The sequence below is a fragment of the Haemaphysalis longicornis genome, unplaced genomic scaffold, assembly GCF_048455015.1.
Source record: "Haemaphysalis longicornis isolate Haplotype H1 unplaced genomic scaffold, Haemaphysalis longicornis Haplotype H1 scaffold_1, whole genome shotgun sequence".
Classification (NCBI taxonomy): Eukaryota; Metazoa; Arthropoda; class Arachnida; order Ixodida; family Ixodidae; genus Haemaphysalis; species Haemaphysalis longicornis.
Genome location: NW_027526203.1, coordinates 5,489,821 through 5,506,004, shown reverse-complemented (window position 1 = coordinate 5,506,004; position 16,184 = coordinate 5,489,821). Strand labels below are relative to the sequence as shown.

Below are 16,184 nucleotides of genomic sequence, written 5' to 3'. Positions count from 1 at the left end.
TCAGCTCAGCTACGGTGTCTGCAAGTGACTCCCACAGGTCGACAGGTACTTACAGCATTAGGACTCCGTCCGATACCTCCGAGGGAACAAAAACAGCGCATTCCTGTAACCATGCGAGATGGCATCCGGTTTGCTCCAATCCCTCGCAATATGCGCGTGCACGCCAACTACCAGCTTGGCCGCCGGGCTGCCCGTGCTCGAGCCCTGACTGCGCGATACGGGGAAGACCCCACCGCCCTATATACAGATGCTACCCCCTACCCTGGGCGCGCCAGCCACGCAGCCTGTGTAGTTACACATACTGGCCAATGCATCAATGCCGCAACTACTACCACAAGCTCAATCGATGTCGCCGAAGAAGTAGCCATTGCCCTGGCCGCCATTTCCCGCCCTGACCAAGTGACCATCCTCACCGATACGCAGATAGCCTGCCGAAACTACCAAATTGGCCGAATTTCTTCGTCAGCACTTCACATCCTCAAAAACTTCTCAACGACCCCTGACATCCGCATCGTCTGGGCTCCTGGACACGCCGCCATCCCCGGCAATGAAGCGGCTCACGCCGCGGCTCGCGATCTGATAGACCGAGCCATTACCGACAGTGGCCAATGTTTACCCCCTCAAGTTCAACCCCCACCCATTGAGTGGCTCCGTCGCCTCCAAGCACCACACTGGCGCCTCTCCAGAGAGGACGCTACAACTTGACGGCGGCTCCAAACGAATACCTACCCACATGCCACCCGCCTCCACTCCATCTTCCCCACCCAACACCCTTTAATCTGGGCTCACTGTCCCCAGCCTGGCACCCTCTACAATATACTATGGGAGTGCCAACGTACTCCGGACTTGCCCCAATTCCCAATCCCACTTACGAGCAGTGGAGGGCTTCCCTGGCCAGCCCAGACCCGGATAGCCAGCTCAGCCTGGTGACCCGAGCAAGGACAGCCAGCCAAAGTCAAGGCATCCCGTAATAGTGATGCCTTCCACGGGGCGAGGCCCATTCATCAGCCTCTGCTCGACAAATGAAATATTTATTCTCTCTCTCTCTCTCTCTCTCTCGAACATCAAGCGCCATTTATGAGGCGCTGTCAGAAAAAAGTTCTTTTCTTACACGTTGTCACTTGCCACAAGCTTGGTGGCGGGCGGACGCGACCTTTGTAGAACTGCACCGTAGTTAGTTTCCGCCAGAACTACGCTTGCACTGTAGTCTTGGGGGTGACATGCGTTATGGCTCTCCACAGGGCCATTTACGACGCTTCTGAGCTTCAAATCGAGGCAGGAACAAATTACGCGGGCGGACAGGGCACGGTATACGGTGCTGATCCGCCCGCGTATTGTTTTTTTTTTTTACTTCCGAGTTTTGTGTAAGCAATTATGCATCTAGTACCCCCCCCCCCCCTATATAATATTCCACCGTGGCTTTATACGCCGTAAGACTTCTCAGGCGCCAGGTTACAAAGCTCTCTCTCTCATGGTCACTCATGGTTGCAAGGACGTGCTTTGTCTTGGGTTCGATTACCAGCAGCCTAGGGTGCGTTGAATTTATGAAGGTGAAAAAACCACTTTGTGTACGCGATGTTTCGGTTCAAAAATTTCAAATATTTGAAACAGTGCTGCAAATGGAATAAAAAAAACGATTCACCGAGTATTCAAGGTTTCGAACGGTCGCACACCCTCAAATATACTGACTGGTCACTTCAGTACAAGCGTGTATTAAATTTTGGGATCTCAGTTGTTGACCTGTACCTTGAGCTATTTTGTAACCCGTCAAACAAATGAAAAAATTCCGTGCCCCCGGGCCCCCTTCACACTTTCCCATAAAGAAACATCCCCCTCGCGAGGGGCACGATCAAATGGAGAGCATTTCTGCGGGGGGGGGGGGGCGCGCCTGCAAGTCGTATGGATTACGTATTGGTTGTTGTTGTTGTAATTGTTGTCTTCCAGCGTAGACATTGTCGATGAAGTCGATGGTGAAACGTGCCGTGAACCCCCTGCCGCGGCTATGACGCAACGTGGAGCTGCTATGACGCAACGTGGCGCGGCTATGACGCAACCCAACCCAACACAATCCACTTTAATCCAATCCAATCCAAATCCAAGCCAATCCAAGCCAATCCAATCGAATCCAATCCAATGCCCCTCGCCAGAGAGTGTTATAGCGCCGAAATCGCCACCACGCGAACGCGTGATGCTGACGTCACGATCACGCCACAGATGTTAGCGACCGCAGCGCGCGCGAACGACATATGTGCTTTAAGCGCGAACCGACCGCGGCGAGAGAGCACGATGCGAGCGCCCCACCTGTTCTTGCGCGCGAACCTAACGCGGCGAGAGAGGGTGTTGCGCACGTCCCCACCTGTTGTGCGCCCGAACCGAACGCGGCGAGAGAGGGCGTTGCGAGCGGAGAGAAGGCGAGGAGGACGCGGGGGAGAGGGCGCACCTCTGGCCGACGGTTGAATGAGTCAAGGATATAAGGCACGTTCGTAATCTTCCGTTCTGTGTCGGCTTTGTGGCTCAGTTGGTAGAGTACCGTGCACCTTGCGTTCCGCCCGCAGAGTCGTAGGATCGAAACCTGGCGCCGGCAAGTATTATTTTTTTATATAGTGCAGGGGGAGCGATGCGGACGCGGACTACAGACGCCGACGCGGGTGACATCGTGAGTTACTGAAATGCTCTGCATTTAAAAGCAGGGTTCGACACTGGTGAATATTTTCATACTTTTATTGCAAATATTTGCGATTTCTGCAGAAGCGAGAGAATAAAGCGGCCAGAGACGTGAAAGTTGCGGAGTTTCAAGATTATTGGGGACGAAAAGCACGCACCACTGCAAGATCGCTCGTTAGACGCCGCGGTTGTTGGTGTCCCTAGATAAAAACTAAAAGACCCTCAAGCCACTAACTAGGCGTAGCTTAGGGTCCGTCGTACGCGGCACTCAACGGACGTTCCTCCGCACCTTGTCCAGTTCGTGCTTAACCTCGCGCTGCGCTCTGTCGAGTTGAGCCACGCGCACTTCGTACAGCTTGCGGGCTCTGTTCTTGGCGCGCTCGCACTGCAGCTTGATGTATTCGAGGCGCGTCATTTCTTGCTCCTTCTTGCCTAGTTGGACGAAGGCACAGTCGGTGGCACGCGAGTGCTCCCCGAACGGGTCGTCGTCGGGCTCCCAGCCGTCCAGCTCCTTGAAGCACACGTAGCAGCGGACGAGGTCCGGCTTGTTCTCGGTCGGGCAGTGGTAGAAGCCGGCTTCCGCCATTCTTTGCGGCGTGCACTTGCAGTTGTCCGTCAGCTGCCACTGCCCGAAAGACGCCAGTCGGCTTTCCTCCAGGTCCATGTCGAGGTCTGTTCGGTGCAGCAGCACGGTGTTCAGGGCCAGGTCGACGGCCATGGCGCAGGATGTGCAGGGTAGACGGACTGCTCGTGGCCAGCCGCAGAGCAAGGATATTGCTGCAATGCGACCCGGACGCGTCCGATGAGAGGTGGTGTAGTAGCAAACGGCTGGCCGAACCGCGCCGCGAGCGTTCTCTTCGTCTTCGTCCACGAGCGATCACCGTACGCGCTCTAAGGTTCCTTGTCCTCGTCGTCTGCGATGCTTCGTTCAGTAAAGTTTGCCTTATTTCTCGTTACTAAAGGCGCATAATTCTTGGCCGGCAATGAAAAACCAGACTAAATGCAGCGGACATGACTACGTAAGCCTGTCTTTGCTATTTAACAACAATACTGCTTGTAATACACACCCCCTCTGTGATTGGCTGAGAAGGCGTGCCGTAATTTAAACAGTTGGCGGGAACGATTACGTCATGCATTGGCAACTTCAGGCTGCGTAAAAATGACGTAATGCTACGTAACAGCTTGAAAATGGCGGCTGTTTTTGTCGCAAAATACAAGCAAAATAGGGCAAAATATTGCCCCGGCTTACGGCGCCGCGAAATGTGCGGCAATTTGCAGCAGGCGCAGTTTCGCATGCGCGCTGTTTAAAGCATGTTTCCTACCGAAAAAAATTATAGTTTCAACTGATTCCAAGTCAGCCATCATGGAACATACAAATAACATGCAGTATTTTGCTTTTATGTTTGGCAATGAAATAAAAATTATTTGTTTGGCGTAACCGCAACATAAGAGGGCAGTACAAGCCTCTCCATGACAAAGAAAATCCAATGCGTGTCATTTGTCCATACTTGTCCTAGTAAGCTGTTGGGTCACATGATCGAACTCAAGAGAAAAATAACAATGAAAAGTGACTATTTAGTTCATTACAGCGCTGATTGCATTCCAGCTTGACGAATGAGTGAATCGACGACATCGGTGCGCTCCGCGGTTATCAGGCGTAGCGCTTCACTGCTCTTATGTGTCATAGAAGCGATGGTCGCGGCCGTCTTTTTCTGTGATCACGCCATAAACTTGTAACATAGCAGCAGACGATGGCGTGGCGGCGGTGGCGGCAAGGAAGGTGATAATGCAACAAAGCTTGCATTGAAGCAGAGAGCCCAGCTATGTTAATAAAAGCGATTGAAAGAAATAAATAGATACGGTAAAAAAATTGTGTGATGTTCTTTAGCTCGACATCCACCTTTCGCTAGCTTTTGGATCAACGTTACTCGATCGCCTTGTGGTGTTCGCTCCAAATTTGACCTCCAGAAATGTGTTTTCCTTGTCAGCCTCAGCTACCGTCCTAATTTTTATAGTACATGCCGAGTGTTTTTAAATCTTTCTTGCACAATATTTGATACCTTGGTAGCGATCTTTATGAGTGACTCGTCAAATTACACTGCATGTCGTCATAGCTATAGGTGTAGCACGTCACTGATTGCTTACGTCGTGCTCACGTAAAAAAACATGGGCGAAATGCCGGCAATTTGTGCAGTCGAGAATAGGGCCCCTAGATTCTGTTACAAGCGCAGTGCGACATGTGTCCTAACCGGCCGTGGAGAGAGAGAGAGAGAGAGAGAGAGAGAGAGAGAGAGAGAGAGAGAGAGAGAGAGAGAGAGAGAACTTTATTTAGTGGAGAGTAAACCGTTTAACGGATTAACCTGCGCCACGCGCAACGCGTCGACCAATGTGTCGATCATACAAAATAGGAAAAAAAAAACTGCGCTGAACATTTCTTTATTGAACCACTGGCAGAAGCAGACAAACCGTTCCATTTGACGGAGGCGGACTCAAAACTGGCTCTAAATATCGCGCAGTAACTATTCAACGTAAACATTTGGGCCAGTTGATTGCACGACTTCGACATGGTAAAAAGCGCACTAGACGGGGACACAAGCAGAGACTAGCGCTCGTCCCGTGTAACTGCATGCCTCTTCTTGTGTCCTCCACTCCACAATCGGCCTTCTCACAAATCTGCTCGAGGTATACCTGAACCTCAGGTCACCATTGCCGGACAGCCAATCCCCTGCGTCCCGCACCTGCGAGTGTTGGGTCTCACTATACCCCAGAACGGCTCTGGACTTCATACCATTTCCCCGCTACATAAAACCCTATCACAATTGATGCCCCTTCTGCAACGCATCTCCCACCGCCGTGGAGGCCTTAAAGAGCAAGATGCACTAAGAATACTGCAAGCTTTGCTTATTAGCCGCATTACGTACGGAACCCCGTACCCCGTTCTCAAAACAACAGAAAAGGCTCGGCTCAACACAATGATTCGCCAAGCGTACAAAACTGCGCCTGGCCTCCCCATGCACTGCTACTGCGAACCGCAAACTACTCGCCTTGGGAGTAGTTCCTACAACACGTGGGAAGTGCTGCAAGAAGTCCATCATTCAGCTCAGCTACGGTGTCTGCAAGTGACTCCCACAGGTCGACAGGTACTTACAGCATTAGGACTCCGTCCGATACCTCCGAGGGAACAAAAACAGCGCATTCCTGTAACCATGCGAGATGGCATCCGGTTTGCTCCAATCCCTCGCAATATGCGCGTGCACGCCAACTACCAGCTTGGCCGCCGGGCTGCCCGTGCTCGAGCCCTGACTGCGCGATACGGGGAAGACCCCACCGCCCTATATACAGATGCTACCCCCTACCCTGGGCGCGCCAGCCACGCAGCCTGTGTAGTTACACATACTGGCCAATGCATCAATGCCGCAACTACTACCACAAGCTCAATCGATGTCGCCGAAGAAGTAGCCATTGCCCTGGCCGCCATTTCCCGCCCTGACCAAGTGACCATCCTCACCGATACGCAGATAGCCTGCCGAAACTACCAAATTGGCCGAATTTCTTCGTCAGCACTTCACATCCTCTAAAACTTCTCAACGACCCCTGACATCCGCATCGTCTGGGCTCCTGGACACGCCGCCATCCCCGGCAATGAAGCGCTCACGCCGCGGCTCGCGATCTGATAGACCGAGCCATTACCGACAGTGGCCAATGTTTACCCCCTCAAGTTCAACCCCCACCCATTGAGTGGCTCCGTCGCCTCCAAGCACCACACTGGCGCCTCTCCAGAGAGGACGCTACAACTTGACGGCGGCTCCAAACGAATACCTACCCACATGCCACCCGCCTCCACTCCATCTTCCCCACCCAACACCCTTTAATCTGGGCTCACGGTCCCCAGCCTGGCACCCTCTACAATATACTATGGGAGTGCCAACGTACTCCGGACTTGCCCCAATTCCCAATCCCACTTACGAGCAGTGGAGGGCTTCCCTGGCCAGCCCAGACCCGGATAGCCAGCTCAGCCTGGTGACCCGAGCAAGGACAGCCAGCCAAAGTCAAGGCATCCCGTAATAGTGATGCCTTCCACGGGGCGAGGCCCATTCATCAGCCTCTGCTCGACAAATGAAATATTTATTCTCTCTCTCTCTCTCTCTCTCTCTCGAACATCAAGCGCCATTTATGAGGCGCTGTCAGAAAAAAGTTCTTTTCTTACACGTTGTCACTTGCCACGAGCTTGGTGGCGGGCGGACGCGACCTTTGTAGAACTGCACCGTAGTTAGTTTCCGCCAGAACTACGCTTGCACTGTAGTCTTGGGGGTGACATGCGTTATGGCTCTCCACAGGGCCATTTACGACGCCTCTGAGCTTCAAATCGAGGCAGGAACAAATTACGCGGGCGGACAGGGCACGGTATACGGTGCTGATCCGCCCGCGTATTGTTTTTTTTTTTTACTTCCGAGTTTTGTGTAAGCAATTATGCATCTAGTACCCCCCCCCCCCTATATAATATTCCACCGTGGCTTTATACGCCGTAAGACTTCTCAGGCGCCAGGTTACAAAGCTCTCTCTCTCATGGTCACTCATGGTTGCAAGGACGTGCTTTGTCTTGGGTTCGATTACCAGCAGCCTAGGGTGCGTTGAATTTATGAAGGTGAAAAAACCACTTTGTGTACGCGATGTTTCGGTTCAAAAATTTCAAATATTTGAAACAGTGCTGCAAATGGAATAAAAAAAAACGATTCACCGAGTATTCAAGGTTTCGAACGGTCGCACACCCTCAAATATACTGACTGGTCACTTCAGTACAAGCGTGTATTAAATTTTGGGATCTCAGTTGTTGACCTGTACCTTGAGCTATTTTGTAACCCGTCAAACAAATGAAAAAATTCCGTGCCCCCGGGCCCCCTTCACACTTTCCCATAAAGAAACATCCCCCTCGCGAGGGGCACGATCAAATGGAGAGCATTTCTGCGGGGGGGGGGGGCGCGCCTGCAAGTCGTATGGATTACGTATTGGTTGTTGTTGTTGTAATTGTTGTCTTCCAGCGTAGACATTGTCGATGAAGTCGATGGTGAAACGTGCCGTGAACCCCCTGCCGCGGCTATGACGCAACGTGGAGCTGCTATGACGCAACGTGGCGTCGCTATGACGCAACCCAACCCAACACAATCCACTTTAATCCAATCCAATCCAAATCCAAGCCAATCCAAGCCAATCCAATCGAATCCAATCCAATGCCCCTCGCCAGAGAGTGTTATAGCGCCGAAATCGCCCCCACGCGAACGCGTGATGCTGACGTCACGATCACGCCACAGATGTTAGCGACCGCAGCGCGCGCGAACGACATATGTGCTTTAAGCGCGAACCGACCGCGGCGAGAGAGCACGATGCGAGCGCCCCACCTGTTCTTGCGCGCGAACCTAACGCGGCGAGAGAGGGCGTTGCGCACGTCCCCACCTGTTGTGCGCCCGAACCGAACGCGGCGAGAGAGGGCGTTGCGAGCGGAGAGAAGGCGAGGAGGACGCGGGGGAGAGGGCGCACCTCTGGCCGACGGTTGAATGAGTCAAGGATATAAGGCACGTTCGTAATCTTCCGTTCTGTGTCGGCTTTGTGGCTCAGTTGGTAGAGTACCGTGCACCTTGCGTTCCGCCCGCAGAGTCGTAGGATCGAAACCTGGCGCCGGCAAGTATTATTTTTTTATATAGTGCAGGGGGAGCGATGCGGACGCGGACTACGGACGCCGACGCGGGTGACATCGTGAGTTACTGAAATGCTCTGCATTTAAAAGCAGGGTTCGACACTGGTGAATATTTTCATACTTTTATTGCAAATATTTGCGATTTCTGCAGAAGCGAGAGAGTAAAGCGGCCAGAGACGTGAAAGTTGCGGAGTTTCAAGATTATTGGGGACGAAAAGCACGCACCACTGCAAGATCGCTCGTTAGACGCCGCGGTTGTTGGTGTCCCTAGATAAAAACTAAAAGACCCTCAAGCCACTAACTAGGCGTAGCTTAGGGTCCGTCGTACGCGGCACTCAACGGACGTTCCTCCGCACCTTGTCCAGTTCGTGCTTAACCTCGCGCTGCGCTCTGTCGAGTTGAGCCACGCGCACTTCGTACAGCTTGCGGGCTCTGTTCTTGGCGCGCTCGCACTGCAGCTTGATGTATTCGAGGCGCGTCATTTCTTGCTCCTTCTTGCCTAGTTGGACGAAGGCACAGTCGGTGGCACGCGAGTGCTCCCCGAACGGGTCGTCGTCGGGCTCCCAGCCGTCCAGCTCCTTGAAGCACACGTAGCAGCGGACGAGGTCCGGCTTGTTCTCGGTCGGGCAGTGGTAGAAGCCGGCTTCCGCCATTCTTTGCGGCGTGCACTTGCAGTTGTCCGTCAGCGGCCACTGCCCGAAAGACGCCAGTCGGCTTTCCTCCAGGTCCATGTCGAGGTCTGTTCGGTGCAGCAGCACGGTGTTCAGGGCCAGGTCGACGGCCATGGCGCAGGATGTGCAGGGTAGACGGACTGCTCGTGGCCAGCCGCAGAGCAAGGATATTGCTGCAATGCGACCCGGACGCGTCCGATGAGAGGTGGTGTAGTAGCAAACGGCTGGCCGAACCGCGCCGCGAGCGTTCTCTTCGTCTTCGTCCACGAGCGATCACCGTACGCGCTCTAAGGTTCCTTGTCCTCGTCGTCTGCGATGCTTCTGTCAGTAAAGTTTGCCTTATTTCTCGTTACTAAAGGCGCATAATTCTTGGCCGGCAATGAAAAACCAGACTAAATGCAGCGGACATGACTACGTAAGCCTGTCTTTGCTATTTAACAACAATACTGCTTGTAATACACACCCCCTCTGTGATTGGCTGAGAAGGCGTGCCGTAATTTAAACAGTTGGCGGGAACGATTACGTCATGCATTGGCAACTTCAGGCTGCGTAAAAATGACGTAATGCTACGTAACAGCTTGAAAATGGCGGCTGTTTTTGTCGCAAAATACAAGCAAAATAGGGCAAAATATTGCCCCGGCTTACGGCGCCGCGAAATGTGCGGCAATTTGCAGCAGGCGCAGTTTCGCATGCGCGCTGTTTAAAGCATGTTTCCTACCGAAAAAAATTATAGTTTCAACTGATTCCAAGTCAGCCATCATGGAACATACAAATAACATGCAGTATTTTGCTTTCATGTTTGGCAATGAAATAAAAATTATTTGTTTGGCGTAACCGCAACATAAGAGGGCAGTACAAGCCTCTCCATGACAAAGAAAATCCAATGCGTGTCATTTGTCCATACTTGTCCTAGTAAGCTGTTGGGTCACATGATCGAACTCAAGAGAAAAATAACAATGAAAAGTGACTATTTAGTTCATTACAGCGCTGATTGCATTCCAGCTTGACGAATGAGTGAATCGACGACATCGGTGCGCTCCGCGGTTATCAGGCGTAGCGCTTCACTGTTCTTATGTGTCATAGAAGCGATGGTCGCGGCCGTCTTTTTCTGTGATCACGCCATAAACTTGTAACAGCAGCAGACGATGGCGTGGCGGCGGTGGCGGCAAGGAAGGTGATAATGCAACAAAGCTTGCATTGAAGCAGAGAGCCCAGCTATGTTAATAAAAGCGATTGAAAGAAATAAATAGATACGGTAAAAAAATTGTGTGATGTTCTTTAGCTCGACATCCACCTTTCGCTAGCTTTTGGATCAACGTTACTCGATCGCCTTGTGGTGTTCGCTCCAAATTTGACCTCCAGAAATGTGTTTTCCTTGTCAGCCTCAGCTACCGTCCTAATTTTTATAGTACATGCCGAGTGTTTTTAAATCTTTCTTGCACAATATTTGATACCTTGGTAGCGATCTTTATGAGTGACTGGTCAAATTACACTGCATGTCGTCATAGCTATAGGTGTAGCACGTCACTGATTGCTTACGTCGTGCTCACGTAAAAAAACATGGGCGAAATGCCGGCAATTTGTGCAGTCGAGAATAGGGCCCCTAGATTCTGTTACAAGCGCAGTGCGACATGTGTCCTAACCGGCCGTGGAGAGAGAGAGAGAGAGAGAGAGAGAGAGAGAGAGAGAGAGAGAGAGAACTTTATTTAGTGGAGAGTAAACCGTTTAACGGATTAACCTGCGCCACGCGCAACGCGTCGACCAATGTGTCGATCATACAAAATAGGAAACAAAAAACTGCGCTGAACATTTCTTTATTGAACCACTGGCAGAAGCAGACAAACCGTTCCATTTGACGGAGGCGGACTCAAAACTGGCTCTAAATATCGCGCAGTAACTATTCAACGTAAACATTTGGGCCAGTTGATTGCACGACTTCGACATGGTAAAAAGCGCACTAGACGGGGACACAAGCAGAGACTAGCGCTCGTCCCGTGTAACTGCATGCCTCTTCTTGTGTCCTCCACTCCACAATCGGCCTTCTCACAAATCTGCTCGAGGTATACCTGAACCTCAGGTCACCATTGCCGGACAGCCAATCCCCTGCGTCCCGCACCTGCGAGTGTTGGGTCTCACTATACCCCAGAACGGCTCTGGACTTCATACCATTTCCCCGCTACATAAAACCCTATCACAATTGATGCCCCTTCTGCAACGCATCTCCCACCGCCGTGGAGGCCTTAAAGAGCAAGATGCACTAAGAATACTGCAAGCTTTGCTTATTAGCCGCATTACGTACGGAACCCCGTACCCCGTTCTCAAAACAACAGAAAAGGCTCGGCTCAACACAATGATTCGCCAAGCGTACAAAACTGCGCCTGGCCTCCCCATGCACTGCTACTGCGAACCGCAAACTACTCGCCTTGGGAGTAGTTCCTACAACACGTGGGAAGTGCTGCAAGAAGTCCATCATTCAGCTCAGCTACGGTGTCTGCAAGTGACTCCCACAGGTCGACAGGTACTTACAGCATTAGGACTCCGTCCGATACCTCCGAGGGAACAAAAACAGCGCATTCCTGTAACCATGCGAGATGGCATCCGGTTTGCTCCAATCCCTCGCAATATGCGCGTGCACGCCAACTACCAGCTTGGCCGCCGGGCTGCCCGTGCTCGAGCCCTGACTGCGCGATACGGGGAAGACCCCACCGCCCTATATACAGATGCTACCCCCTACCCTGGGCGCGCCAGCCACGCAGCCTGTGTAGTTACACATACTGGCCAATGCATCAATGCCGCAACTACTACCACAAGCTCAATCGATGTCGCCGAAGAAGTAGCCATTGCCCTGGCCGCCATTTCCCGCCCTGACCAAGTGACCATCCTCACCGATACGCAGATAGCCTGCCGAAACTACCAAATTGGCCGAATTTCTTCGTCAGCACTTCACATCCTCAAAAACTTCTCAACGACCCCTGACATCCGCATCGTCTGGGCTCCTGGACACGCCGCCATCCCCGGCAATGAAGCGGCTCACGCCGCGGCTCGCGATCTGATAGACCGAGCCATTACCGACAGTGGCCAATGTTTACCCCCTCAAGTTCAACCCCCACCCATTGAGTGGCTCCGTCGCCTCCAAGCACCACACTGGCGCCTCTCCAGAGAGGACGCTACAACTTGACGGCGGCTCCAAACGAATACCTACCCACATGCCACCCGCCTCCACTCCATCTTCCCCACCCAACACCCTTTAATCTGGGCTCACGGTCCCCAGCCTGGCACCCTCTACAATATACTATGGGAGTGCCAACGTACTCCGGACTTGCCCCAATTCCCAATCCCACTTACGAGCAGTGGAGGGCTTCCCTGGCCAGCCCAGACCCGGATAGCCAGCTCAGCCTGGTGACCCGAGCAAGGACAGCCAGCCAAAGTCAAGGCATCCCGTAATAGTGATGCCTTCCACGGGGCGAGGCCCATTCATCAGCCTCTGCTCGACAAATGAAATATTTATTCTCTCTCTCTCTCTCTCTCTCTCTCTCTCTCGAACATCAAGCGCCATTTATGAGGCGCTGTCAGAAAAAAGTTCTTTTCTTACACGTTGTCACTTGCCACGAGCTTGGTGGCTGGCGGACGCGACCTTTGTAGAACTGCACCGTAGTTAGTTTCCGCCAGAACTACGCTTGCACTGTAGTCTTGGGGGTGACATGCGTTATGGCTCTCCACAGGGCCATTTACGACGCCTCTGAGCTTCAAATCGAGGCAGGAACAAATTACGCGGGCGGACAGGGCACGGTATACGGTGCTGATCCGCCCGCGTATTGTTTTTTTTTTTTACTTCCGAGTTTTGTGTAAGCAATTATGCATCTAGTACCCCCCCCCCCTATATAATATTCCACCGTGGCTTTATACGCCGTAAGACTTCTCAGGCGCCAGGTTACAAAGCTCTCTCTCTCATGGTCACTCATGGTTGCAAGGACGTGCTTTGTCTTGGGTTCGATTACCAGCAGCCTAGGGTGCGTTGAATTTATGAAGGTGAAAAAACCACTTTGTGTACGCGATGTTTCGGTTCAAAAATTTCAAATATTTGAAACAGTGCTGCAAATGGAATAAAAAAAACGATTCACCGAGTATTCAAGGTTTCGAACGGTCGCACACCCTCAAATATACTGACTGGTCACTTCAGTACAAGCGTGTATTAAATTTTGGGATCTCAGTTGTTGACCTGTACCTTGAGCTATTTTGTAACCCGTCAAACAAATGAAAAAATTCCGTGCCCCCGGGCCCCCTTCACACTTTCCCATAAAGAAACATCCCCCTCGCGAGGGGCACGATCAAATGGAGAGCATTTCTGCGGGGGGGGGGGGGGGGCGCGCCTGCACGTCGTATGGATTACGTATTGGTTGTTGTTGTTGTAATTGTTGTCTTCCAGCGTAGACATTGTCGATGAAGTCGATGGTGAAACGTGCCGTGAACCCCCTGCCGCGGCTATGACGCAACGTGGAGCTGCTATGACGCAACGTGGCGTCGCTATGACGCAACCCAACCCAACACAATCCACTTTAATCCAATCCAATCCAAATCCAAGCCAATCCAAGCCAATCCAATCGAATCCAATCCAATGCCCCTCGCCAGAGAGTGTTATAGCGCCGAAATCGCCACCACGCGAACGCGTGATGCTGACGTCACGATCACGCCACAGATGTTAGCGACCGCAGCGCGCGCGAACGACATATGTGCTTTAAGCGCGAACCGACCGCGGCGAGAGAGCACGATGCGAGCGCCCCACCTGTTCTTGCGCGCGAACCTAACGCGGCGAGAGAGGGCGTTGCGCACGTCCCCACCTGTTGTGCGCCCGAACCGAACGCGGCGAGAGAGGGCGTTGCGAGCGGAGAGAAGGCGAGGAGGACGCGGGGGAGAGGGCGCACCTCTGGCCGACGGTTGAATGAGTCAAGGATATAAGGCACGTTCGTAATCTTCCGTTCTGTGTCGGCTTTGTGGCTCAGTTGGTAGAGTACCGTGCACCTTGCGTTCCGCCCGCAGAGTCGTAGGATCGAAACCTGGCGCCGGCAAGTATTATTTTTTTATATAGTGCAGGGGGAGCGATGCGGACGCGGACTACGGACGCCGACGCGGGTGACTTCGTGAGTTACTGAAATGCTCTGCATTTAAAAGCAGGGTTCGACACTGGTGAATATTTTCATACTTTTATTGCAAATATTTGCGATTTCTGCAGAAGCGAGAGAGTAAAGCGGCCAGAGACGTGAAAGTTGCGGAGTTTCAAGATTATTGGGGACGAAAAGCACGCACCACTGCAAGATCGCTCGTTAGACGCCGCGGTTGTTGGTGTCCCTAGATAAAAACTAAAAGACCCTCAAGCCACTAACTAGGCGTAGCTTAGGGTCCGTAGTACGCGGCACTCAACGGACGTTCCTCCGCACCTTGTCCAGTTCGTGCTTAACCTCGCGCTGCGCTCTGTCGAGTTGAGCCACGCGCACTTCGTACAGCTTGCGGGCTCTGTTCTTGGCGCGCTCGCACTGCAGCTTGATGTATTCGAGGCGCGTCATTTCTTGCTCCTTCTTGCCTAGTTGGACGAAGGCACAGTCGGTGGCACGCGAGTGCTCCCCGAACGGGTCGTCGTCGGGCTCCCAGCCGTCCAGCTCCTTGAAGCACACGTAGCAGCGGACGAGGTCCGGCTTGTTCTCGGTCGGGCAGTGGTAGAAGCCGGCTTCCGCCATTCTTTGCGGCGTGCACTTGCAGTTGTCCGTCAGCGGCCACTGCCCGAAAGACGCCAGTCGGCTTTCCTCCAGGTCCATGTCGAGGTCTGTTCGGTGCAGCAGCACGGTGTTCAGGGCCAGGTCGACGGCCATGGCGCAGGATGTGCAGGGTAGACGGACTGCTCGTGGCCAGCCGCAGAGCAAGGATATTGCTGCAATGCGACCCGGACGCGTCCGATGAGAGGTGGTGTAGTAGCAAACGGCTGGCCGAACCGCGCCGCGAGCGTTCTCTTCGTCTTCGTCCACGAGCGATCACCGTACGCGCTCTAAGGTTCCTTGTCCTCGTCGTCTGCGATGCTTCTGTCAGTAAAGTTTGCCTTATTTCTCGTTACTAAAGGCGCATAATTCTTGGCCGGCAATGAAAAACCAGACTAAATGCAGCGGACATGACTACGTAAGCCTGTCTTTGCTATTTAACAACAATACTGCTTGTAATACACACCCCCTCTGTGATTGGCTGAGAAGGCGTGCCGTAATTTAAACAGTTGGCGGGAACGATTACGTCATGCATTGGCAACTTCAGGCTGCGTAAAAATGACGTAATGCTACGTAACAGCTTGAAAATGGCGGCTGTTTTTGTCGCAAAATACAAGCAAAATAGGACAAAATATTGCCCCGGCTTACGGCGCCGCGAAATGTGCGGCAATTTGCAGCAGGCGCAGTTTCGCATGCGCGCTGTTTAAAGCATGTTTCCTACCGAAAAAAATTATAGTTTCAACTGATTCCAAGTCAGCCATCATGGAACATACAAATAACATGCAGTATTTTGCTTTTATGTTTGGCAATGAAATAAAAATTATTTGTTTGGCGTAACCGCAACATAAGAGGGCAGTACAAGCCTCTCCATGACAAAGAAAATCCAATGCGTGTCATTTGTCCATACTTGTCCTAGTAAGCTGTTGGGTCACATGATCGAACTCAAGAGAAAAATAACAATGAAAAGTGACTATTTAGTTCATTACAGCGCTGATTGCATTCCAGCTTGACGAATGAGTGAATCGACGACATCGGTGCGCTCCGCGGTTATCAGGCGTAGCGCTTCACTGCTCTTATGTGTCATAGAAGCGATGGTCGCGGCCGTCTTTTTCTGTGATCACGCCATAAACTTGTAACATAGCAGCAGACGATGGCGTGGCGGCGGTGGCGGCAAGGAAGGTGATAATGCAACAAAGCTTGCATTGAAGCAGAGAGCCCAGCTATGTTAATAAAAGCGATTGAAAGAAATAAATAGATACGGTAAAAAAATTGTGTGATGTTCTTTAGCTCGACATCCACCTTTCGCTAGCTTTTGGATCAACGTTACTCGATCGCCTTGTGGTGTTCGCTCCAAATTTGACCTCCAGAAATGTGTTTTCCTTGTCAGCCTCAGCTACCGTCCTAATTTTT

The 16,184-nt window shown here is 52.2% G+C and overlaps 3 pseudogenes; all 3 read right to left on the bottom strand.

Annotated features, from left to right (window-relative positions):
* Positions 1–2,913: 2,913 nt before the first annotated feature.
* Positions 2,914–3,382, bottom strand: LOC144165948 (baculoviral IAP repeat-containing protein 5 pseudogene; annotated as a pseudogene).
* A 5,290-nt stretch (positions 3,383–8,672) lies between these two features.
* LOC144164854 (baculoviral IAP repeat-containing protein 5 pseudogene) lies at positions 8,673–9,141 on the bottom strand (annotated as a pseudogene).
* Positions 9,142–14,441: 5,300 nt separating this feature from the next.
* Positions 14,442–14,891, bottom strand: LOC144163837 (baculoviral IAP repeat-containing protein 5 pseudogene; annotated as a pseudogene).
* Positions 14,892–16,184: the final 1,293 nt, after the last annotated feature.